Source organism: Euphorbia lathyris, chromosome 9 (genome assembly GCF_963576675.1).
Source record: "Euphorbia lathyris chromosome 9, ddEupLath1.1, whole genome shotgun sequence".
Lineage (NCBI taxonomy): Eukaryota > Viridiplantae > Streptophyta > Magnoliopsida > Malpighiales > Euphorbiaceae > Euphorbia > Euphorbia lathyris.
Genome location: NC_088918.1, coordinates 11,384,915 through 11,412,534, shown reverse-complemented (window position 1 = coordinate 11,412,534; position 27,620 = coordinate 11,384,915). Strand labels below are relative to the sequence as shown.

The window sequence follows — 27,620 nt, the reverse complement described above, 5'->3', positions numbered from 1 at the left end:
CTGTCTTTGAATCCTACTTGACTACCTATGCTAAATCAGTTTGCAATATGTTTAAGCTTAATTAAATGCATTAGTTGTTGCCAGCACACATCCTAATTTTTTGTTGTATGATGGTGCTTCTCATTTATACTGGCAGTTGAACGTACCAAATTCACACCACATTTATGTACTTTTGTTATCAAATTCATAATGGTGTGCCTCAGATTGAACTTCATCTTGAGCACAAAGCTTTCACTTGTAACCTTACTTCTATTTGAAGGGGGCAATTATAAACTAAAAGAAGAAGAAGCTGAACCTCTTAATTTCTGTGTTATGAGGTTAGAACTCTCTTTGACTGAGTTGTTATTAACTCCTAGCAAAATAGTTAGAGGAAATAATATACCTAACAAACAAGAAAATTCAAACTATTGACAGAATCATGTGTAATGGTTCATAGAAAAAACATAGCTATGCTAATTTGACACAAAAAATTAACATACAAGTTATTTTTGCAAACTAATAATGTGTAGCAAGCGTTCAATTTGACAGGTTGTTAGACATGTGGAGAACTGGAACGTGTCGGCACTTGAAGCAGTAGGCCAGATATTCACCCCTAGCTTTGGAAGACCAAATGCTAGAACTTAAACAAATTTCTGAAACTCTGAAGGTATTATAAGGTTCTCCATAGGGCCTGATGAAACTATGTTTGTGGTTAGCTTAGTTCTAGTTATATTCATGTGGTTAGCTTAGTTGTATTTATAGACTGAATATGAATAGTAACTAATTAAGGTAGTTTCTTAGTTGTTTTTTGTTTTCTACTTTTTACAATGCTTTACTATAATTATAAAGGGCATGAAGCATAGGATTAACATGATGGTAGTTTATACCCAAAAATAAATTACTTTAATATTAGTGTTTGAGAATTATTTAAGCATGATGATGATAATATACGAGAAATAGCGCATGGGCATGCATGATTATAATAATTTTCTGCTACTGGAATAATGAATCACGATAAAAAAGAACAGGCTTTTAACAACACTTTTGTAACAACGGTTTTATAAACTGTCTTATGGGATCAACTAAAAAAGCCCAGAATATTAATTGGCCCTGACTAATATAAATCCACAGGTTATATAGGCGTTGTAATCCCTAATCCATAACACATTCTTAACTTCATATCTCCTGTATCCCAGTCTCAAATTGTTAGCTCGCCAAACTCCCGATCCCGTTCGTTAGACTTCTGATCACCGTTCGTTAGACTTCCGATCACCGTTCGTTAAGCTTACCTTTCGCTTTTCTCCGTTTCCCTTTCACCATTCTCTGTTTGCCTGTCGTGGTCGAAGTTTCACTACACCATAGATTGCCTAGGGCAACTACTTTTCTAAACGTGTTGCCTTAAAATGTTGCGTTCTCTAAATTTATTTAATTGCTACTATTCATATATGTCTAAGATAACACTTCTACAAAATGTGTTGTTTTTTATTTTTTTCAGTTGTTTTATTTGAGCTAGTGTAACATTCACACACTATTTATAAATAATGTTGCATGATTTAACTTGGTAGTTAGATAAAGCAACATTTAACAATGTAAAAGAAATATTTAAAATGTTGCAATAATAATAATAATAATAATAAATAAATAAATAAGTATGGCTAATTTGTAGATAAAAATATGTTGATTAATAATACATTATATTTAATTAATAATTTTATTTATTATTCTATATCATTTTTGGGGAGAAAATCTGTTGTCCCCATTTCGGTGTTCCCTTCCATGTCCCTCTCACAAAAAGTGGCCCCTTTTAATCATGTGGGTCCTCTTGACTCATAAAATATATTATTTTAATTAAAAGGGACCACTTTTTGTGAGAGAGACATGGACGGGGACACCGAAATGGGGACATCAGATTTTCTCCCTCATTTTTGCTTTAAAATTTTCCCTCAAATTAATTTGGCTTTAAAATCTACACTAATAATTTTCAAAAATTTCACCAAATTTGTAGACTCTAAAAAATCCCCCAAATTAATTATTGTAAATTAATTAAATATAAAATATAATAATAAAATAAAATTTCTTAAAAAAATGAGATTAAATATATTGAAATATTAGTTGTTAGTAATAAAAAAATATTAACAAAAAAAAAAGCTATTAATATTTATCAAATTATTTTGCTTTAAAATTTCATACTAATATATTTAATTTCAAAATATCAAACCAATTAATTCTCTAAAATTTTATTAAATTTTTGGCTCTAAAATTTCCTTCCAAAAAAGTAATAAAAGAAAATAATGAATAGTAAAATAATTCATTCTCTAAAATAATTCATTCCCTCCAATTTTATCAAATTGTTAATAATCAATTTTATCAAATTTTTGGCTCTAAAATTTCCCCCCAATTATTTTACCTCCAAAATCCCAAGAAACAAAAAGTAAAAAACCCTCAAAGTCTAATGAAAACAAAATTTACCCTTTCAGTCTTTCTACTTCCCTTATCCTGAAATCCCTAGATCAGAACTTTTTCTCACCTCTCTCTCTCATCCTTTCCTCTCACACCGATATCCCTAATGTTTTGGGCTTCCTGGTTCGATCCAAAATTTAGTGCTCATTGACAATTTCTCTTGGTATGGCGTAACTGGTGGTAGGAATAGATGAATTCGAACTCAAATTTAGGGTTTATCTGTTGTTCTTACTTCACGCCTGAGGTTTGTGCTTTCACGTATATTCTAATTTGAGTTTTCCATTTCTGCAAAATATCAGTTTCCTTCAAGCGTGCAAAATTTGAATTTTCATTTAGGAAAACTTTTCCAATTCTTGATGCTTTCTATTATTTGATAATTGTTATCCACTGTTAGTTGTTAGTTTAACTCCACTACTCACCCAGAAATGCAAGTTGGTGTTCTTGAACTCAGTGAGAAATACATCATTTTGTTCTGTGTTTTGAATTTCCATAGCCATATGAGCAGAGTTTTCCAAATATGAAGTTTTTATATTCTAAGATTGTATGCATAAACTTGTGTCAGCAAATGAGATAGTTGTCCTCGAGTTAGGGGATTACATGTGGTTTCTTTTTGTTATTTGTTTTTTTACCTGCAAATTTGTTTCTCTTTATTAATTTATTTCGTTTTGAAGTGTAGAAGCTCAATCAACTGCATGTAATGAAGGGTAGAAGGTCCTAATAATTTAGATTTTGCATTTTTCAAAGTCTCTCTTCTGAACTGCTCCTCAGATAATGGTATATTTTGAAAAGAAATTGTGCAACTTAATGTTAAATATAAATAATAGTTTTGTATTGTATCGTGGTAAAAAACACAAGTGATATGTGTCAGATGTTGTTTGGTAAACATGAGTTTACAATTAAGTTTGGCAGAATTAATGTTGCAAATTAAGATTTACTAATTTTGGAATGTCTGAATCACAAACTATGATGTGGAAGTCTGTAGTTTAGGTATGGAGGTGTGGTGATCATCGTTAATACATCCTTACTAGACAACCAAATGAAAATGGATAAGTGAAATAGAAATAGACAAAGGATTTATATTAGATTAGATTAGGTAGTAATGTATAGTGACTGACTTGTGTTATTTTATCACCATGAAAATTGATCAGATGGTAATTATAGCAACTGAAAGCACACACATTCTTTTTTATACAAGTGCAATTTGTGTTTTGATATTTGAGTCAGGTGGTGTTGGAACTTTTCTTTTCCTCCTTTTCCTTGCACCATTTAGATAGCTTGTTATGGGACCTGAAAGTACTCTGAAAATATCTCGCAATCATCAAATTACAGCTTGTTTGGTAGACTAGTATGAGAAACTTTCTTATAAGGCTTTTAGCCTATCTTATAATGTCTTTCTTTCTTTTAAACCTGTTTTCCAAAAACCATCATAAGACCATGTGGGGCTTCTAAAAGAGGTGCACCTAAAGTGCCTACCTTCCAAACCAATTGATTATTAGCTAATATCTAACACCATTTGAAAGGTCAATTTCTTGGTCTGTCAAGCTTTCAGAACATATCTGACAGATAAAGATATCTATGAGATTAGGCTGGCTGCCTAACACCTAGTTTTAGGTACCTTGAGGCCTTGTCAAGTTACTAACATCTTGCAGCATATGTATAGGGCCTCAAGGTAAATGGTTTGGCTGAGAGGGGAAATTTTCATGATTCTTTTGCCTGTGCAGAGCAGGAAGCATTCTTCCTCTTATCTATGTCTAGGGAACACAACAGGTTCTTGTGAATTTTAAGTTTTAGTCAATCCAATTCTTACCGTGCATGCTATTTGGATAAATAATTTAGAAAAAGTTCCACTTTAGTTGTAGACCACAACAAATGCAGAATACCAGCTCCGTAGGACACTCTCAAAGAGAATTTTGACATCCATGCTTTAAAGTTCATGAAATTTCATATTTTTGGTGTAACAGGGTCAGAATGTGTTAATAATCAAATTCACAGATTCTGTATATTGATGGTTCAAGATCAATCTAGGAAATAGGGCATAGAAAAGCATTCTCTATTAGTCTTAAAAATTGCTTTGCAGTGGCAGTGGTATTTTTCAAAGTATTGCTGCTGGCTTATTATGGTACACCAAAAATTATAAAATTATTTCTGACTTTTATTTTTGTCAAATCCTTTCACTTTTGTTCATATGTAGCTATAAATTTTAATATTGCATGCTAACACTAATCTCTAATGGCAATTAACTATATCGGTGGAGTGTGTTAATTTACTGCTGGAGGTTAACAAGCTCATATGCTCAATATTTTTTCTTCCCAAAATATTTTATATATTCTTTTTCTGGTATTAAAAATACTCTCATGAATAAGGAAAGTTAATACTAAAAATATAAAACTTTTTGAAAGATAAAAATTTCATATTAACTGAGCTGCAAGAAATAAAAGTATTTCTTTTTTTAATTATGCTCACTGCATATGCTTTATGTGTAAATTGCTTGTAGTTGTTGACAACATTAAGTTACAAAAATTGCTAATAGTTAATTAGCTTAGATGAAATTAAAAAGTCATGTTGCTTTTGCTCTTTTCCATAATTTGGCATATAAAAACATATCATTTTTTTCAACTGTACCATATGATTTCCAATTCATAATTTCAATGCATTTATGTGTATGGATTTAGATAATTATATTATAGGCTAATGGCCCATGATATGAATCAGGAACTTTTTACTTATTTATAATAATAATTGGATTCTTTTAGTTTATAATATACTAAATAGAGCCAATAAGCATGTTTATATTTTGTTGGCACTGAATTAACATGCTAGGACCTTAGCATGACTGTGCCAGCTGAATAAAATCTCAACTACCTACTGGGCTCATTTGGATTAAAAAAAAATATAGTTGTTATTGTATGAAATAAGCTGATAGGCGTCCACTTTAACTGTGAATACGGTGCACTCTCTCTGATATTGTTTGCATGCAAAATTTTGAGTGTAGTAAGTGCTGATTTGATCCCGAGATATATTCGAGAAAGGTACAGGACTCTATGTTGACAAAAATCCTCAATATGTTGACAAAAAATCCTGAATATGATATTAGCATGTGATTTATCATGGATGTATGAATTGTTTGTGTTTGGTGCAGGAAGTGCTGATTTATCAACGAATTCTTCATTAGGCTTGTCAGACTTTGAAAAGGTACTATTACAGTTGTATCAAACTTATGGCGTCATATAATTTGTTTGGTTTGAGTTACAATCACAACACATTTGATTGACTGTGGATGTGAATATATATGTTTGTTACTGAGTTGTCAAATTGCACAGTTGTTTGCTTCCATTAACCAAATTGCATTAGTTGTTCTTGATTTCCACTTATAATATTAATGCGATGGTATTGGGGTGGATCAAATCCATCCCACAGCCTGCTGCCTTGGCAGCTGAATTCCATGTTGCTGCCAAAGTATGCAGCAGCTAACCAAGCTGCTGCTGCAGAGCTACAACTCAGAATTGTAAAAAGAGCCAAAACTTCTTTTATTTTTTTTTTTATAATATCTACCCATATGTGTAAAATTAGCCCCTTAACATCTATAAAATCTTGTTTACCTTTGCATCTTCCACAAGGCAGCAGTAGCTCTTGCTGCTCTCTTGGCAGGATCAACCATTGGTACTGCCTCAATGTTATACTTAGCTTACATGATCTGTTTGCTTTAGGAAACAAAGACATTATAGATTGTTAACCAAATGCAGGCAGCAGGAGCATGTTGGTACTTACTAGGGCTTCAAAGAACAACAAAATGCTTGAGAGAACAATGCAGAGAAACAGCAGGATGTGGGTTGAATTTACTGTCTTGTAAACAACCTATTTACTACGGAACAGCAAGCAAGGGTAGGGATGTTTCCAGAATTCAATGGGCAGATAACAAAGTTGTCAGGGCTACCTGTTTAGGCACTAGCCATAATTATAATTATGGTGCTTATAAATGGACTGTTCAACTTGTCACTAATGATAATAGATTGGAGAAAATTCTCTTTCCCATCTTCTGGGGCCTTATGACTCTCAGGTATTACTTCTCTCCTCATTTTCACCTTTTAATTTTGTTTGTATGGAGCTTATATATATGGAAATGATTTCAGCACTTTTGGAAACCTGGAGAGCACAACTGAATGGTTGGAAGTTGTTTTCAACATCATTGTTCTTACAAGTGGACTCCTTTTGGTTACCATGTTGATTGGGAATATTAAGGTACCAAGTTCAATTAAATATATATATTAATTAATTTAATTATACATGTATTTCAAGTAAATAACACTTTCGTAATCTGGGATGAATTAAGGTGTTGTTGCACGCAACAATGTCTAAGAAGCAAGCAATGCAATTAAAGATGAGGAAAAAAAGGTTGCCGCAAGAATTCAGGCACCGCATGCGCAACTACGAGAGGCAGCGATGGGCGGCGATGCGCGGGGTTGATGAATGTGAGATGATAAGGAACCTGCCTGAGGGCCTCAAAAGAGATATCAAGTACCATCTCTGCTTGGATTTGGTTAAACAGGTATTTTTCCTCCGACCAATTAAACCCAAAGCTTAAGCTAGTTGGGCTAACTATGAACCTTAATTACATAAACATTGAAGTTTGAAATTTATCTGTCAGGTACCACTTTTTCAACAGATGGATGAACTTGTCCTAGAGAACATCTGTGACAGTGAAATCCCTCATTTTCACAAAGGGAGAAACAGTAAGTTTACAAACATTTGATTGGAGTTAATTGAGTAAAACCTTTCATAATCATAATCAGTAGTATCTTGAAATTGATCATGTTATGGAATTAGATAACAAGAGAGGGAGACCCAGTACAAAGAATGTTATCCGTAGTAAGAGGACACCTCCAAAGCAGCCAAGTTCTAAGAGATGGTGTAAAGAGTTGCTGCATGTTAGGCCCAGGAAATTTCAGCGGAGATGAACTCTTATCATGGTGTTTAAGACGGCCATTTATCGAAAGATTACATCCATCTTCATGTACACTAGTGACACTTGAAACAACAGAAGCATTTGGGCTAGAAGCAGAAGATGTGAAATATGTGACACAACATTTTAGGTACACATTTGTTAAAGAAAGAGTGAAGAGAAGTGCGAGATATTATTCACCAGGCTGGAGAACATGGGCTGCTGTTGCTATTCAGTTGGCATGGAGAAGATATAGGCATCGATTGACACTTACTTCTTTGTCTTTTATCAGGCCAAGAAGACCATTGTCTCGTTGTTCTTCCTTGGGAGAAGATATACTCAGGCTTTATACTGCTTTGTTGACTTCTCCCAAGCCAAATCAGGATGATTTTGACTTCTGAATCGCATATGTGCTGTGTATGGATTCATGACACTTTTGCTATGGAAAATCAATCCTATTGTGGTTTTTTTGTAATAGTGACAGAAGTTGGTCAGACTAAGACAATGAGATATCGTGGACAAACAAAGCTTGATGCAATTCACACAAGAAAGTTGTTTATGATTGCAATGCTTAGATATTAGGTGCTTTTGTTGGATTCTAATATTAGGTGCTTTTGTTGAATTCGAATATTAGGTGCTTTTGGCAAACAATTTTCTTTTGGTACTGTTTCTTTTTTATGTAAACAGATGTTATATTGCGATTTATTTAAAAAGTTGTCTTTTCGATTATTAAGTGTTGCTTTTTCGGATTTGCTTTTAAAAATCAAATAATGTTGCTTATACATTACAAAATGTTGCAGTTGTCAATATGAAAGTGTTGCTCTAATTGTAAATTCTGTTGCTTTAGTTAGCAGGTATGTGTTGCTGTTCGTAAAAAAATGTTGCCTTAATGCAAACAATCATTACTTTAGTATAAAAATATTGTGTTGCTTATGCTTAAAGAGTGTTGCATTTACTTTAAAAGAGTGTTGCATTATTTGTACATAAGTGTTGCATTATTTGTACATAAGTGTTGCTATTACTTAACAAAGGCAACATACTATTAATATTAAAAGTGTTGCTTTTATGAGAAAACAATGTTGCTTTTAATTATTTTGTGATGTAATGTTGCATTTGCTGTAAAATATGGCAACACGTTCCTTGGTGTTGTATTTGGTAACATAATGTTGCCTTTGACGGCAAAGGCAATGGCTAATATACCAACACTTTACATATGACCTAATGTGTTGCCTTGTCCCATTTTTTTTCCTATTGTTACATTTATAGGCTCTATTGTAACTCATTTACGATGTTGCAATAGGCCATTTATGGTGTAGTGTTTTCTGATGGGTTTTCTTTTGTTCCTCAATACTCAGTCCCAGTCTCTGTCGTTCTTGTTCAACACTGCTTCTGGCTTAGACATTTCTTATTGAAACAGTATCAAAACCACTTCCAGCTGATTCAACAAAAGGTAAATAGTAGCAACAACGGTCTAATGTAGTTGAAGTTAGATAAGGATCTACATTAATATTATATTTTGTAAAGTCGCACAAGCAAATACCTATATTTTCTTCCGATCATATTGATGATAAGGAAATCCGATTTTGATAAGGAATTACCTAGTTTCACAAGCTTAACTAAACAGCATATATACTGTCTCTACAGGTTGTAATGGTTGATTTTTTCATGGCTGATCAAATGTGCAGTCATGTAGCTTCAATTTTAAAATAATTTCATACTATATACATATATGTGCAAGGCTTTTTCCTGTGAAAAGACCCTCAGTTTACAAATTTATGGTGTTTCCTTGGTGCATAATGTGATGAAATGGTTAGTTTCTGATGTTGAAGTGAATTAATTTTGATGTTGAAATGAATTAATGATTCGAAAATGTTCATTGTGCATGAAGAATATGCTTAATGGTGTTATGCTCTGCTTACATTAACACTAGACTAAAGTATTGCCCTTTTAATGCAAGAATATCTAACTATATATTTTAAGCTGAAAGACTTCCTAAGAGTCCTTGTACATCTCTCTGTCATGAATTTGTTCTTTTTTTATGAGTAGATATTACTGCATTCAACACTACAATAGTTTGATATGTGAAACATTGCCGACATGCAAATGTGAAAAAATATTTCCACTATCGGTTGAAATTCAGATGCAGCATATGAATCTGAAAATTATGTTAACAGAGGAATTTAGATTTATCATGTCCTCTTTTTAATTTCTTTTATTCTCTCATGCATACTGCTATAACATGGCTAAGCACATATGCAAGCATAAACATGGTAATGTAAATTTTTTTCTCTTATGGGTTCTCTTTTATTTTCCAAATTAATAACATGGAGATTATCAATTCTAGGTCACGGTTATTATGATGAGCTTGTGGTCCCAATAATTGAAAATACTGCTCATGAAAGGGGACTCAGAATTATCAAGGAGGTAAATTAACTCCCAAATTTTCCTCTTGTTTCGATTAATTCACAAGTCTGTTGGAAATTTAGCTTGTATTGTTGTTGCTGTGATACTTTGTCCCTTTACAAATCATTTGATGTTTTTTTTAATAAGCAAAGTTCTTTGACATGTGTCTTTGTTTTACAGCTTCATATCAATGTGTTAAGCTAAGTTATGTTAAAAGAAACAATACTTTTTTTATGGTTATTTAATTCCTTAAGAATCACATATTGAATTATTAATATAGAAAAACATATGTTTACAAATTAAAGGTTCATTTGAGTGATAAAGTTTCAAGTCGTATAAGCTAGATATCTAAAGTTAGTAAAGACAACAAACTTAAATTGAAGAGAAACCATTTAAAAACTGCTTGAACAACCTGGAACTAATTAATCGGATTAAAAAGATGTGTAACGCGCATCTTGTTAATGAGTCTCTCAAAAGCTTGAGTACCATGTTGTTTCATATATGCCAGGAGAAGATGCATGCTCCTATTCTACTTTGCTGTAAACACATATTTTGTGAAGATTGTGTATCAGAATGCTTAGTTAATAATATTCTTTTCTGTTTCGTTGTTAGTATCATTTTGTTGAGTGACATTCTGATTTCAGGTTTGAAAAAGAGAGAATGTGCCCGTTGTGCAGGGCGTTGGTGAAACCTGCAGATCTGAGATCATTTGATGATGGATCAACCACTTTATTCTTCCAGATATTTTAAATTCTTCTATGGTAAAAATTGAAGGAATTCCAACCCAGACCCAGATGGAGAGATGTGGTGCACATGTAAAATGGAGTTAACCAAAGAAATGAAACTAGTACAATACAGTACAAATAGTTGATGAATAGGTAGGTTGTGTTCCTTTTACGAAGAGAAAAGGTCGAGTGTATCTCTCAAGACAAAAAGGTCTTTGTAGTTTTAGACATTTATGTAAAGTTGGAATAAATTTACGTGATCTTGTTATTTTAGGAGGAAAAATCCATAAACCTTGTGAAAAAAATAGAGTTTTACGTAAAACATTTTAAATTTACGTAAATCTTTTACTTTTAGACATAATTTACGTAAAGTTGGAATAAATTTATGTGAGTTTGCTATTTTAGGATGAAAAATTCACAAATCTTATTAAAAATGGAGTTCTACATAAAACCTTTTAAATTTATGTAAATTTTGTATTTTTAGACATAATTTATCTCAAGTTGGATTAAATTTACGTAAGGTTGTAATTTTTTATAAAAAAAATCAATAACTTTGAAAATATGAGTTTTACGTAGAGCCTTTGAATTTTACGTAAATCTTTTATTTTTAGACATAATTTACGTAAAGATGGATCAAATTTACGTAACCTTGTTATTTTATAAGAAAAATTCATAAATTTTGTGAAAATTAGAGGTTAACATAAAACCTTTGAACTTTACGTAAATCTTTTATTTTTTGACATAATTTACGTAAAATTGGACTAAATTTACATAACCTTGTTATTTTATTAAAAAAGTCCACAAACCTTATGAAAAATAGAGTTTTACGTAAAACATTTGAAATTTACGTAAATCTTTTATTTTTAGACATAATTTACGTAAAGTTGGACTAAATTTACGTAACATTGTTATTTTTGGAGAAAAAAATTCATAAACCTTGTCAAAAATAGAGTTTTACGTAAAACCTTTGAACTTTACGTAAATCTTTTATTTTTAGACATAATTTACGTAAAGTTGGACTAAATTTACATAACCTTGTTATTTTAGGAGATAAAATCCACAAACCTTGTCGAAAATAGAGTTTTACGTAAAACCTTTGAACTTTATGGAAATCCTTTATTTTTACACATAATTTACATAAAGTTCGACTAAATTCACGTAACCATGTTATTTTAGGAGATAAAATCCACAAACCTTGTGGAAAATACAGTTTTACATAAAACCTTTAAACTTTACGTAAATATTTTATTTTTAGACATAATTTACATAAAGTTGGACTAAATATACGTAACCTTGTTATTTTTTGACAAAAATTCCTAAACCTTGTAAAAAATAGAATTTACGTAAAAACTTTGAACTTTACGTAAATCTTTTATTTTTAGACATAATTTACATAAAGTTTGACTAAATTTACGGAATCTTGTTATTGTATAAGAAAAAATTCAGAAACCTTGTGAAAAATAGAGTTTTACGTAAAACCTTTGAAATTTACATAAATCTTTTTATTTTTAGACATAATTTACCTAAAGTTTGACTAAATTTATATAACCTTGTTACTTTAAACCTTGTGAAAAATAAAATTTTACATAAAAGTAAATCTTTTATTTTTACACATAATTTACGTAAAGTTGGACTAAATTTATATAACATTGTTATTTTATGAGAAAAAAATCCATAAACCTTGTGAAAAATAGATTTTACGTAAAACCTATGAATTTTATGTAAATCTTTTATTTTTTGACATAATTTACATAAAGTTGTACAAAATTTGCACAACCTTGTTATTGTAGGAGAAAAAATCCAGAAACCTTGTGAAAAATAGAGTTTTATGTAAAACCTTTTAAACTTTACGTAAATCTTTTATTGTAGATATAATTTACGTAACGTTTGACTAAATTTACGTAACCTTGTTATAGCAGGAGAAAAATCCAGAAAAACCTTTGAATTTTATGTAAATCTTTTATTTTTAAATATAATTTACGTAAAGTTGGAATAAATTTAAGTGATCTTGTTATTTTAAGATGAAAAATTCACAAACCTTATTAAAAATAGAGTTTTACGTAAAACCTTTGAAATTGACCTAAATTTTGTATTTTTAAACATAATTTTCGTCAAATTGGACTAAATTTACGTAAAGTTGTAATTTTATACAAAATAAATCAATAACCTTGAAAAAAATGAGTTTTGCGTAGAGCCTTTGAATTTTACGTAAATCCTTTATTTTTAGACATAATTTACGTAAAGTTGGATTAAATTTACGTAACCTAGTTGTTTTATAAAAAAAATCCACAAATTTTATAAAAATTAGAGGTAAACGTAAAACCTTTGAATTTTACGTAAACCTTTTATTTTTAGATATAACTTACGTAAAATTGGACTAAATTTACGTAACCTTATTATTTTATTATAAAAAAGTCCACAAACATTATGAAAAATAGAGTTTTACGTAAAACTTTTGAAATTTCCGTAAATTATTTATTTTTAGACATAATTTAAGTAAAGTTGGATTCAATTTACGTAACGTTGTTATTTTTGGAGAAAAAATTCACGAACCTTGTGAAAAATAGAGTTTTAGTAAAACTTTTAAACTTTACGTAAATCTTTTATTTTTAGACATAATTTACGTAAGGTTTGACTAAATTTACGTAACCCTTTTACTTTAGGAGAAAAATCCATAAACATTGTGAAAATTAGAGTCTTACGTAAAACCTTTGAACTTTACGTAAATATTTTATTTTTAGATATAATTTACGTATAGTTTGACTAAACTTACGTAACCTTTTTATTTTATGAAAAAAAAATTCACAAACCTTGTGAAAACAGAGTTTTACTTAAAACCTATGAATTTTATATAAATCTTTTATTTTTAGATATAATTTTCGTAAGGTTTAACTAAATTTACGCGACCAAATTTACGTAACCTTGTTATTTTAGGAGAAAAAATCCACAAACCTTGTGAAAATTAGAGTTTTACGTAAAACCTTTGAACATTACGTAAATATTTTATTTTTAGATATAATTTATGTATAGTTTGACCAAATTTACGTAACCTTTTTATTTTAGGATAAAAAAATTCACAAACCTTGTGAAAATTGAGTTTTACGTAAAAACTATTAATTTTACGTAAATCTTTTATTTTTACACATAATTTACGTAAGGTTTGACTAAATTTACGTAACCGTTTTACTTTAGGAGAAAAATCCACAAACATTGTGAAAATTAGAGTTTTACGTAAAACCTTTGAACTTTACATAAATATTTTATTTTTAGATATAATTTACGTATAGTTTGACTAAATTTACGTAACCTTTTTATTTTAGTAGAAAAAATTTACAAACCTTGTGAAAATAGAGTTTGATATAAAACCTATGAATTTTACGTAAATCTTTTATTTTTAGAATAAAATTTACATAAGGTTTGACAAAATTTACGTAACCTTGTTATTTTAGGAGAAAAAATCCACAAACCTTGTGAAAATTAGAGTTTTATGTAAAACCTTTGAACTTTACGTAAATATTTTATTTTTGACATAATTTACATATAGTTTGACTAAATTTAGGTAACCTTTTTATTTTAGGAGAAAAAATCCACAAACCTTGTGAAAATAGGGTTTTATGTAAAACCTATGAATTTTACGTAAATCTCTTATTTTGAGACATAATTTATGTAAGGTTTGACTAAATTTACGTAACCCCTTTACTTTAGGAGAAAAATCCACAAACATTGTGAAAATTAGAGTTTTACGTAAAACCTTTGAACTTTACGTAAATATTTTATTTTTAGATATAATTTACGTATAGTTTGACTAAATTTACGTAACCTTCTTATTTTAGGAGAAAAAATTCACAAACCTTGTGAAAATAGAGTTTTATGTAAAACCTATGAATTTTACGTAAATCTTTTATTTTTAGACATAATTTTCGAAGGTTTGACTAAATTTACGTAACCTTGTTATTTTAGGAGAAAATAATCCACAAACCTTGTGAAAATTAAAGTTTTACGTAAAACATTTGAACTTTACGTAAATATTTTATTTTTGATATAATTTACGTATAGTTTGACCAAACTTACGTAACATTTTTATTTTAGGATAAAAAAATTCACAAACCTTGTGAAAATAGAGTTTTACGTCAAACCTATTAATTTTACGTAAATCTTTTATTTTTAGACATAATTTACGTAAGGTTTGACTAAATTTACGTAACCCTTTTACTTTAGGAGAAAAATCCATAAACATTGTGAAAATTAGAGTCTTACGTAAAACCTTTGAACTTTACGTAAATATTTTATTTTTAGATATAATTTACGTATAGTTTGACTAAACTTACGTAACCTTTTTATTTTATGAAAAAAAAATTCACAAACCTTGTGAAAACAGAGTTTTACTTAAAACCTATGAATTTTACATAAATCTTTTATTTTTGGTTATAATTTTCGTAAGGTTTAACTAAATTTATGTAACCCTTTTACTTTAGGAGAAAAATCCACAAACATTGTGAAAATTAGAGTTTTACATAAAGCCTTTGAACTTTACGTAAAGATTTTATTTTTAGATATAATTTACGTATAGTTTGACTAATTTTACGTAACATTTTTATTTTAGGATAAAAAAATTCACAACCCTTGTGAAAATAGAGTTTTACGTAAAACCTATGAATTTTACGTAAATCTTTTATTTTTAGACATAATTTACGTAAGGTTTGAGTAAATTTACGTAACCTTGTTATTTTAGGAGAAAAAATCCACAAACCTTGTGAAAATTAGAGTTTTACGTAAAACCTAAGAACTTTACGTAAATATTTTATTTTTAGATATAATTTACGTATAATTTTGCTAAATTTAGGTAACCTTTTTATTTTAGGAGAAACAAATTCACAAACCTTGTGAAAATTGAGTTTTATGTAATTTTTTTATTTTATCAGTCCCTATGTTAAATATCTAACAAATTGTTTAGTTCTTGTATTTCAATAATATATTGTTTACTTCTTATTTTTTATTTTGATTAAGAGTTTTGTCACTTAAATTTTTAAATTATTGAACAGATTAATCCCTTTACAAGGGACTAAACTGTTGAATTAAGCTAAAATTAAGGATGGAATAGTATATTATTAACATATAATGACTAAATAGTGATTAGATTAAAATATAGGGACTCATATATTATTTACCTTGTAATTAATAATCTTTAAAATTTTCATAATTAAATAGTACCTGTTATAGCAGGTTACCTTTTTTATTAATTTTAATTAACCTTATTTTTATTAACACATGTCCAATTACTATTGGATACTAAAACAAAGTATGATTACTTTTTTTTCCAACATAATAACCATAGAATTTACCTATAATTTATATTTTGTTGTTTTATGATTTTTTTTTTTTTTAAAAGTTGTGTGCAATGCACTTACAGTAAACAAAGGAAAATTACATCAAAGATGAAGAAAAACCCTTAACCCACCCCACCCGGATGTGATTCGAACCCATGACCTCTAGAGTCATAGGTAAGCTCTCAACCAACAGGCTAATTAAATGAAAATCTTGTTATTGTATTTGTATTATTTCATCTAATTAAATGATGTCATTTTATTAAAAAAAAAAACTTTAATCCTCTCCTTTATTCATAAATATATATTTTTTTACCTATTTGACCTTGCTAACCAAGTTTAAAAATCAACTAGAATTATTTAAGAATGATCTTATCAGTATCACGATGTCAATGAAAATTTGTAAGACAGTAAATTTTAATTTCTTTTGTATAAATTCGTGTGTTTTAACTTATTACATTAGGTAGTCAACAATATTCATAATGAAATTTGTATAAGATATATACACCAATATCTATCAATAGCAGAAAATTTCATTCACAATTTCATTTAGATATTAATCATAAAGTAAAAAAAAAAATTGTGCACTGTGCATTTAACCATTAGTTAGGCTCCCAGAAAAAGAAATTAAAAGAAAATATCAAAAACAATTTGCACTTTCATGATCTATATCATAAATTTTTATGGACTACAACTCTAAAATTAAGCTCAGTTGACTACCAAGCCCTGCTATTCAAAATCACAACTGTGGACAAGATAAATTAGACACGAAAGGGACTCATCGATCCGGAAGAATTATATATCATTCTGTAATTGCATAAATATGGATAGTTAGAGAATTCTCATAAAATTTCTTCATCATAGATATGTCCCTGTCATTAGAGATAGTAATCAGAGTCTTGGTATCACCAGGTAGGAAGTACTTGAACTTTTTGATGCAACTAACACTATAATCAAACATTTCAGCAACTTGAACTTTCAAGTCTTTAAGCGTTAGAGTCCCATATCTGGCAAAGTAGATAGCATGAGCATCATTGCCTACGTAGATGAAAGACCGGTCTTTGGTAGTCTCAAATTTTCCAAACAAATGGCATATTAATATCAAGTCCGACTTAATCATGACCTGCTTAAATCAACCAAATTGGTTAGAAGCAGGTTCAAATCATTGCGAGCAAAATCAAATGCAGAGTGAATATTATTTGCAGTAAAAATTCAGTATGAAATCAACTTTGCTCTCTAATTAAGCTGTATACAAGTCAAAACAAATTCAACAACAGAGAACACTAATTTCATAAAATCCAATTACAAAACAGAAACCACTTTGCAGGATATTCATCAATGACCCAGAAGAATTCCCCAAAAATATACGAGCAAGACAAATAATGTTAGATCAGTAAGAAAAACAATCCCAGAATCCCAATTGGATTTTCTGATCGAAATTAGGTTTATCACCAAATAATCAGCAGGTAGGGATTCGATTTGCTGAATAAGAACATACTAATTGAGGAAATCTGAGCAGGGGCTGTAGTAGTCTATGTTTCAGACACAAGCAAAAACCAGGAAAAGTTTATGTCAAAAAACAGTCTTCAAAACAAAGATCTATGAAACAGAAACAGAAACTGAAACATAAAAATGCTAATGAAGAGGAGTTTAAGTGAAACATAGGTCAGTCACTTAATAAAATCCAATCCAAACACAGGAATTTCATCAATAGCCCACAGAAATTCCCCCAAAAAACCCTAAATTCAGAAAGCATAAATTCGATCATATTAATAAGTCAATTCATGTTATCACTTCCAGAAGATATTATTCTCTCATATTTCAAAATGCCAATACAAAGAAATAAGCCAAAAAGAAATCAAATTAGCTCACAGCATACAACAAATTCATCAACAGAGAATATTAATAAAAGCAAAAACAATGCTTGAAAATCGAAAAAGCATGCAATGTCAACCCATAAGCCATTTAACATGAAAAAATCCCCAAATTCAACAAGCAAGCCAAGAGCAACGGTAGAGGAATCGAAGTAAAATAGCACAGAAGGAAAGAGTGTACCTTCGTTCTTGTAACAGTAGGAAACAAACAGTTTAAGAAATTCTCAGAATAACGATTAGAGTTTCTAATCAAATTTTGAATAAGAACACACAAATTTATCTATCTATATATAGTATACCTAAACCCTAATCTCTCTCTTATCCATTGCTGCTGTCTGCTGCCTCTCTGATACGGATTGAAAGCGAGAAATGAAGGTTTTAGTCGTAAACCAACAAAGATGTTCTTCTCAAGCTTAACTTGAAAGAGTGAATCCCGATAACAAGGTATAAACCTTAATTCTCAAAGAGAAATGATATTTGATTGATAAAAGTTGTTCCATTCTTACAAAATGAGGGTATAAATACATCCCATAATGACCGACGCTACCCCTGTTAGGGTTACAAAAAGGCATAAGACAAAAGGCAAAATGGATAGTCTGCTCAGACAAGGAGTACGTCGGCGCAGGTACGGACTGTCAGGCTGTCTGTTGGTCGACTTCCTGAGGAAGTAATCTTGGCGATCCGCCCATGCTCATATGTGGATACGCCTTCTGGCGTACTCCTAGATCCGCCTTGCTCGCATGTCTTGGGGATCCGCCCTTCCAGGTGCATTCTCTGTGAGCTTGATTCTTGAAGACCCGCTAGAGTCCGCGCGATCAGTGTGGCCAGTTCGGATGTCCGCATCATTCTCTCCTTCTTTAAAAGAGTCCGGCACTGATTCGTTTTTGTTGAGCTCTAAAGGACCATCCGATTTCCATGGGCTAAGGTCACGGATGTTGAACGCTGGTGAGACTTTGCCAAGCCAGTTTGGCAATGCTATATGATAGGCATTGGCGTTGATCTTTTTGGTGATTTTATATGGCCCATACCTCCTAGGCCGAAGTTTGCTGCTTGCGGTGTTGGCGAGCCTCTCCTTGCCCAAATATACCATGACCTCATCTCCAACTTCGAACTGTAGGTCCCTGCGGTGCTCATCCGCCTTAGCCTTTAACTTCTGATTTCTATCCTCAAGAGTCTCCCTTACCTCTTGGTGCATCTGCATATAGTCCTGGGCCAGCTGGTTGGCAGTCACATTTCCCTTTGGAAGGTATGCTATATCAAGGGCATGGTTTGGGGTCTTTGTGTATACTACCTCAAATGGTGATCTCCCGGTTCCCGAATGTACAGAGCCGTTGTAGGCGAACTCAGCTTGGGCTAGAACCACATCCCACATCCGGGGCTTATCCTTGCACTTGCTACGCAATAAGTTTCCCAGAGTTCTATTGACCGCTTCTGTCTGTCCGTCTGTCTGAGGGTGGGCAGTGGTACTAAACTTCAGAGAAGTATCAAAAAGAGCCCACAAGGTCCGCCAGAAGTGACTCAGAAACTTTGTGTCACGATCTGAGACAATACTCTTTGGTACGCCATGTAGTCTGACGACCTCCTTGAAGAACAGTTTAGCAGTTGCCGATGCATCATTGGTTTTTCGGCATGGTATGAAGTGTGCCATTTTTGAGAATCGGTCAACAACCACAAAGATGGAATCCATGCCCCTCTGAGTTCTGGGTAACCCTAGGACAAAATCCATGGACAGATCCTCCCATATAGTTTCTGGTACAGGTAGTGGTAGTTGCAAACCAGCATTAGTGGGGTGTCCCTTGGCGGTCTGGCAAATATAGCATCGTTCTACTAGGTACGCCACTTCTCTCCTCATCTTGGGCCAGAAATAACGGGAACTTACTGCTTCATAGGTCTTGTTTCGCCCAAAATGTCCCCCCAGGGATCCGCCATGCAGATCGCGGATAACTTTTTCGCGGATGGAAGTGCAAGGTAAACAAAGTTGGTTACCCCTCATTAGATACTCATCCGTGATGTGATACGCTCCATCTCCATGCTGGGTTTTACATTTCTCCCAAATGCTACCGAAATCGGGATCCGCCACTACGTTTTGTTTTCCCGCCTTATGGATAAGCTTATAGGGGAACTTATCTATGAAGGCGGACCATCGGGCATGCATGGAGCTTCGAAGTTGCTTCTGACTTCCTAGATACTTGAGGGCCTGATGGTCAGTGTAGAGAATGAATTCTTTCCCCACTAAGTAATGCTCCCATGCTTTCAATGCCCTCACTATGGCATAAAATTCTTGATCATACGTTGCCCACTTTTGCCGTGCGTCACATAGCTTCTCACTGAAGTACGCAATGGGCCTTTTCTCTTGCATCAAAACACCACCAATCCCAATTCCACTGGCATCACACTCAACTTCAAACAGTTTATCAAAATCAGGATACGCCAGCACTGGCGCTGTACTCAGTTTTTCCTTGATCAAGGCGAAGCTCTCTTCTTGGGCGTCCGCCCACTCGAACCCCTTTCCTTTCTTCAAACATTCTGTCAATGGGGCCACTATGGAACTGAAGTTCTTAATGAATCTTCGATAAAATGTTGCTAGCCCATGAAAACTCCTGATGTCCCCCACATTCCTCGGAGTCGGCCATTCTCGGATGGCTCTCACCTTCTCTCCATCCACTTGGACACCGTCGCCACTAACCACGAATCCAAGGAAAACCAAACTTTCCATGACAAAGTCACACTTCTTGGTGTTGGCGAATAGCTGGTGTTTCCTTAACAGATCAAATACTGTCTGCAAATGCTTCTCATGATCCGCCAAGGTCTGGCTATGAATCAAAATATCATCAAAATACACAACTACGAACTTCCCAATCACCGGGCGAAGCACCTGATTCATTAGCCTCATAAAAGTAGTAGGGGAATTGGTCATCCCAAATGGCATCACTAACCACTCATACAATCCATCCCTAGTCTTGAAAGCAGTCTTCCATTCATCCCCAGCTCGAATACGTATCTGGTGATAACCGCTCCTGAGATCAATCTTGGAGAAGACTTTAGATCCGCCAAGCTGGTCCAGCATATCATCCAACCTTGGAATGGGGAATTTGTATTTGATGGTGATCTTGTTGATGGCCCTACTATCAACACACATCCGCCAAGACCCATCCTTCTTCGGCGTAAGTAAAGCTGGAACGGCACAAGGACTCATACTCTCCCTAACGTATCCCATCTCGATGAGTTCCTCCACTTTCTGTCTCATGATGTCGTTCTCCTTCGCACTCATTCGATAGTGTGGGAGGCTTGGTAAGCTAGCCCCAGGCACCAGATCGATATGATGTTGGATGTCCCTCAAAGGTGGTAACCCACTGGGTAGCTCTTCCGGGAACAGATCTTGATACTCGCCAAGTAGGCGGGTCACTTCACTCGGCATTTCCCTTTCGTCCCTTTGGGCGGATTCGTGATTCGCCTTAACCATTACCACGTATACCATTTGGCTTTCTTCACATTTGCTGACAAACGATTTGTGTGTAGGACAGACTACCAAGGTAGACTTCTTGTCGGCCTTTGGCTCTCTCACCATTGGTGTAAGGACAAACTCCACCCCATTCTTCACAAATCTGTAAGTGTTCTCTCTTCCGGCGTGGGTGGCGTTGTTATCAAACTACCAGGGTCGGCCCAACAATAGGTGGCATGCGTCCATATCGACCACATCACAACAGACTTCATCATGATAGTTACCAATCTCAATCGGTACCTTGCATCTCTAGGTCACCCTCAACTCGCCAACGTTCTTGATCCATCCCACCCTGTAGGGATCAGGGTGCGCCTCTACCAACAACCCGAACTTCTGAACGGCGCTGCTACTCACAATGTTCTCCTGACTACCACTATCAATGATTACGTTGCATCGCCCTTTGTTCACAAGGCAACGAGTCCGGAATAGTTGATGCCTCTGATCGCCCTCTAGTCGGCTGGAGACTAATAAGCGTCTAACCACATGAATGGCGTATCTCCCTTCATCCGCCTCATCATCATCCTCTCCCAAGGGTTCACAATATACTTCATCCCCTTCTTCAAAGTCTTCTTCACATCTTTCCACCATGTTAGCACTCTTCCTCCTAGGACACTCGTTGGATCTATGGCCTGGTTCATTGCACCTGAAACATTTAAAAGGCGCGGGCCTCGCATATGGATTGTTGCTCTTAGGTGGTGTAGGTACCTCCTTATATGGCCTAGTATCTCCAACAGATCCTCTTCCCCCACTGTTAACCCTGACTCCACTGGCACTCGCCACTTGCTTACCTTTGTCATAAGACTTCACGTTATCCCTTCCGCCAGGCGTATACTCGGTAGCGGCGGATCTCCGGGTTCGCCCGCTTAGTTGAGATTCAGCCTTCAGGGCCAAATTCCTGGCATCTTGCACTCGAACCACCATCTGTGTGCCAATACGATCCTGGATGTTGTATCTCAACCCTTCTAGGTACCTAGAGGTCTTTTGGCTTTCAGTTTCAGACAAGTTGGCCCTAGCCGATAGCCTTAAGAATTCTGAGGTATACTCATGGACACTTCGGGCACCTTGAGAGCATCCTCTGTAGGAGCTGTAGATATACTGCTCATAGTCCGACGGTAAGAACCGCTCCCTCAACATCGCCTTCATTCGTAGCCAAGATCTAATCGGATATCTGCCCCCTCTTCTTCTTTCTTCCCTCATCTGATCCCACCAAACTGATGCGCCACCCTTCAGGCGATACGCCACCAGCCTTACTTTCCTCTCATCAGGAATCCCAGCATATTCAAAGAAGCGCTCAACTTCCGATAACCAATCTAAGAACCCCTCTATATCCAGTTCACCACCAAAAGACGGTAAGTCTATTTTTAACTTAAAGGCATCATCCCTGTCAAAGTTTCCTAGATCTGGTTCTGCCCTAGCCATACCCACACGTCTGTTATCATTCGGGCCAACACCCCTCATATTTCTAAAGGCACCATTATCCCCAATATCCTCAAAATCATCACTATCGCTATCAGCGTTATGCACAAGGACAAAGTCAGGCCTTCTTACCTCAGGATCCCTATGACCCATTTGTGGACGTGGTTGTTCAAGGGCTCCTTCCTTTCTCTGAGTTGATCCTCCTGCTGCGGATTGGATCAAGGACCGAACCTCCAGTTTGAAGTTTTCCAGGGAGGTGGTTAACTCCAGGAACTTTTGATCGGTCTGTCTCTGCCGCTCATGGCTGGCCTGAATCTGTTCCGCGAGGTGCTCCTTTAGCTCCTCATACCTCCGGTCACTGGTTTCCATGGAATCTTGCAGTTGTCGGGGTTGAACCATTGCCAAAAGAAGTTTCGGGTCAGGAAACGATTGGCTCTGATACCAACTGATACGGATTGAAAGCGAGAAATGAAGGTTTTAGTCGTAAACCAACAAAGATGTTCTTCTCAAGCTTAACTTGAAGGAGTGAATCCCGATAACAAGGTATAAACCTTAATTCTCAAAGAGAAATGATATTTGATTGATAAAAGTTGTTCCATTCTTACAAAATGAGGGTATAAATACATCCCCTAATGACCGACGCTACCCCTATTAGGGTTACAAAAAGGCATAAGACAAAGGGCAAAATGGATAGTCTGCTCAGACAAGGAGTACGTCGGCGCAGGTACGGACTGTCAGGCTGTCTGTTGGTCGACTTCCTGAGGAAGTAATCTTGGCGATCCGCCCATGCTCATATGTGGATACGCCTTCTGGCGTACTCCTAGATCCGCCTTGCTCGCATGTCTTGGGGATCCGCCCTTCCAGGTGCATCCTCTGTGAGCTTGATTCTTGAAGACCCGCTAGAGTCCGCGCGATCAGTGTGGCCAGTTCGGATGTCCGCATCACTCTCCATCTTCTTCATCTGTAATCGTGAAAAAGTTGATTCTCCATCTTATCCATGTGTTATGGGGACTCTCCATCTTCTCTATTTTGCCGGACTTGTGTTTGAAATTTGTGCCTATTCAATTTCGTCTTCAGTTTCGTTGCTCGATAAGAAATTTTGAATTTTAGTTTTCTTTCCGGTGCCAAAATACAGTTGCTTGTTTGCTAAATAGATGTTAGTTAGCTGGCAGTAGTAGTATATACCCATCTTAACTAGTATTTTATAGTAAAAAAAAAAAAATACATAAAATTATTTTTAACTTTTACTAAGTGAAATCTACATCTATCATACTAAACATAGGATAAAAAACTTTAAATTTAGATTCTTTTAATTTATATAATGTTTGTTGTTATTATTAGAAAATTATACTTTTCTAAAAAGGAAAGATTCTTTATTTTTATAAAAAATTATTTTTCAGTTATAAAATATAAATAGAAATGTCTTACTAAAAACTTAAAACTCTCACTTTTAGATTGAAAAGGCAAACATAATGAGAAAAATAGCAATCAAACACCCCGTAGATTGTAAATAGTATATTAGATATTATAGTCACTTTTAGGGATAAGGTATCAAAATAGGTCTAAGGTGTTTGGGGAAGTACCAATTTAGGCTCCACATCAAAATATCACCAATATAGGCTTAACGTTTACAACATAACATCAATTTAGCCTTAACGTTTACAACATATCATCAATTTAGGAATTACTAACAGAACGTGACACGTCATCCGTTAAATCTACCGACTCACCGTCACGTCACATAAGGTACTAAAATAGACCTAAGATTTGTAGAAATTATCAATTTAGGCCTCACGTACAAAATAGCACCAATACTTAATGTTTACAAAAAAAAATACGAATTTAAACTTAGCGTTTACAAAATATATCCAATTTAAGATGTGTCAAAAAGATAATTTTATTTTTCAAGCATGGTACAAATTAAGGAACTGATATTAGCCACTTTGGATTTTGTGTGGCTGTATGGTAACATTTTGGATGAGTCGTCAGATGATAATTGATATTTTGTGTGCCAATATGGTCATATATCAATATCATTTTAACTAGTGTTAATTTTTTGGATATTCAATTACTTTTAGTTTGCATATATTACATGAGCCCATTAAATTTAGGAGTAATGTAATCATTGATGAAAATCAAATATAAGGTCTTAATGGACAAAAATAATAATTAATTATATTATAATAAATAAGAAAAACAAACTAAATAAAAAAAGATAACATATAGGGAAAGAATATAATATGATTAATTGTGACGTTTAACTTAAATTGAATATATTTTGTAAGCGTTAAACTTAAATTCATATTATTTTGTAAACGTTAAGATTATATTGGTGCTATTTTGTACGTTAGGCCTAAATTAATACTTTTTACAAATCTTAGGCTTATTTTGGTACCTTATGTGACATGGCGCTGAGTTGACAGACTTAACAGATGATGTGTCACGTTCTGTTAGTAATTCCTAAATTGATACTATGTTGTAAACGTTAAGCCTAAATTGATGTTATGTTGTAAACGTTAAGCCTACATGTGAATTTGAACTTTTCTTTTGCTTTTCAGGCATTCTCTATTTGTTCATGGCTAATCATATGTTTAAGATTTGTTACTAATGATCGATAAAGTGACTCACATGTGAAGTGCGGATGATAAAATTCATGTAAAAAAGACAATTTGATGAATTATTTCTCAAACCGATCCAACTTGATAACATTATAGGTAAAATTGATATTGGGCGCCAATGTTAGAGGTATTTTTGCAAAAGAGCGTCACAGATGATATTTCTTTCAAAAAATAATTTTTCTAATTTCTGTAATTTACATAATTATTCTCAATTTTAAAATATTTCAAAATTACAAAAATTATTTAAATAATAGAACTGAAAACTCTTGGACCATTCCGTTAACCTGTATTTTGTATGTAATTGACAGAGGTTAACTTTAGAATTCTTTAAAATCTATCTTAAGGAAATCCCATTAAGTAAAAACCAAATACTCATCAACTGTAAAATAACCAGCATTTTAAGGAAGTTAAGTGTTTATCAGTGTATATCTCTTTAAAATTGGAATTCCACAGCATTCAGTAATGAACAACATATTATAGATCTTTCTGAAGCACAAATACAAGAGTTGTATTTTTTTATTTTTTTTATTTTTTTTTTTTTTTTTTGAGAAAAATGCTTGTATTTTCATTAGATGAAAGAAGAAGTACAACAAGCATAATACAAGGAATAAAACTTCACACAAATAAAGGCTAAAACCAATACAAGATCTATTAGAGATACAAACACAGAAACGGATGAGTTTTGAGATCAACTAGGGTTTTCTCATACAGAAGAAGAAGAAGATAGAACAGAGGAAGAAGAAGAAGGGTTTTGAGACTTTTGGTTTTCTCTTCTCGAACAAATGGAAGAGTAAAGTACATTTAACAGGATTTGAAGACTTATCTACACGCAAGACAAAAGTCCAGGGGCACATGCGTCTTTTCGCATAAGTCAGGGGCATTTTCGTCATCTCTAGTATAATGACATATTCTAGAAGAACTTCATCAAGCCTTTTGTGTGTATCACCACACCCAATCACACCTCAATCAAATCACCACCATTCATCTCATCCAAGGGCTTAGATTAAGACACTTGCTTCATCCTTTTTCTTGGTCACTAAGTTTACTTGATAGGCAAACCTAGAATTAACATATAAATGTAATAGTTAGATATCTTTTATTTTCAATGAGAAATTAAGGAATTCAAGGGAATTTTTACCTCATTCAATTAATATGGTATCAGAGCAAAACTGAATCCTCTCCTTTTGAGCAAGCATCAATGGCTGCTCCTATTATCAACTCCAATAGCCCTTATCACCTTCCACCAAATGAAACTCCAGCTCTATCCCTGGTTTCACAAGAGCTTTCCGGATCCAACTATCACCAATGGTCTCGGGCCGTGAAAGTTGCCCTCATGTCCAAAAACAAATTCGCTTTTGTTGATGGAACTATCAAAGCTCCAGCTTCTGAAGATGTTATGTACAATCAATGGGAAAGGTGCAACAACATGGTTATCTCATGGATACACCATGCCATTTCCCCCTCCATCACTCGAAGCATTATGTGGTTGGATAAGGCCGATCAGATATGGGCTGATTTGAAGGAGCGTTTGCTCAGGCGAACTCGTTGAGGATTCTGGAGCTCAGGCGAGAGATCCATAGCCTGAAACAAGGTAATGGAAACGTTACGGAATACTACACTAGCCTCAAAATACTCTACGACAAACTGTTAAATCTACGGCCCATGCCCAAATGTACCTGCCGGACACCATGCAGTTGCGGAGCCTTCAAGATCTTGCGAGATCAACAGGATGCAGATCAAGTGATCACCTTTCTGCAGGGACTGAATGAGTCATATTCAACTGTATGCTCCCAGATTCTCCTCATGGAACCATTGCCATCGCTCAACAAGGTTTAGGACTTGTCTATTCAACACGAACGACAGATTGGGTTTACACCTGCCAAACAAGGAGAGGCAAACGAAAGCAATCCATTCGCAGGTTTCACAAACACACAGGGCAGACCAAGCAACAATCGTAATAACTCGAGGTATGAAAATCGAAAAACAAACAGCAAAAACACATCTTTGTGCACTTATTGTAGGAATACAGGACATACTGAAGATATCTGCTTCAAGAAACATGGCTATCCGCCAAACTATGGGAATAGAAACAAGGGGAATCCTTTCAGAACTAATCAACCCAAGGCCAACTCAGCAGTAAATCAGGGCAGAGATAACGGGGATTCAAGCGAAGAGGATAATAGACAGACAAACGCAGAACCCTTTACTCTAACCAAAGACCAGTATCAAACGCTAGTCGCCCTATTGCCACTGAGCCATTCAGGAAAGACCCCAGCCTCAGGCAGCAGCGTCAACACCTTTGTCAAGGGAGACAGTTCTGGTAAAAGCCTAAACCCTAATTCTGTTCCATCATATTGGATAATAGACACTAGAGCCACAG

General features: G+C 33.9%; 1 pseudogene; it reads left to right on the top strand.

The window, feature by feature from the left end:
• The first annotated feature begins 4,112 nt into the window (after positions 1-4,112).
• On the top strand, positions 4,113-8,087 carry LOC136207249 (cyclic nucleotide-gated ion channel 4-like; annotated as a pseudogene).
• The last annotated feature ends 19,533 nt before the right edge of the window (positions 8,088-27,620 follow it).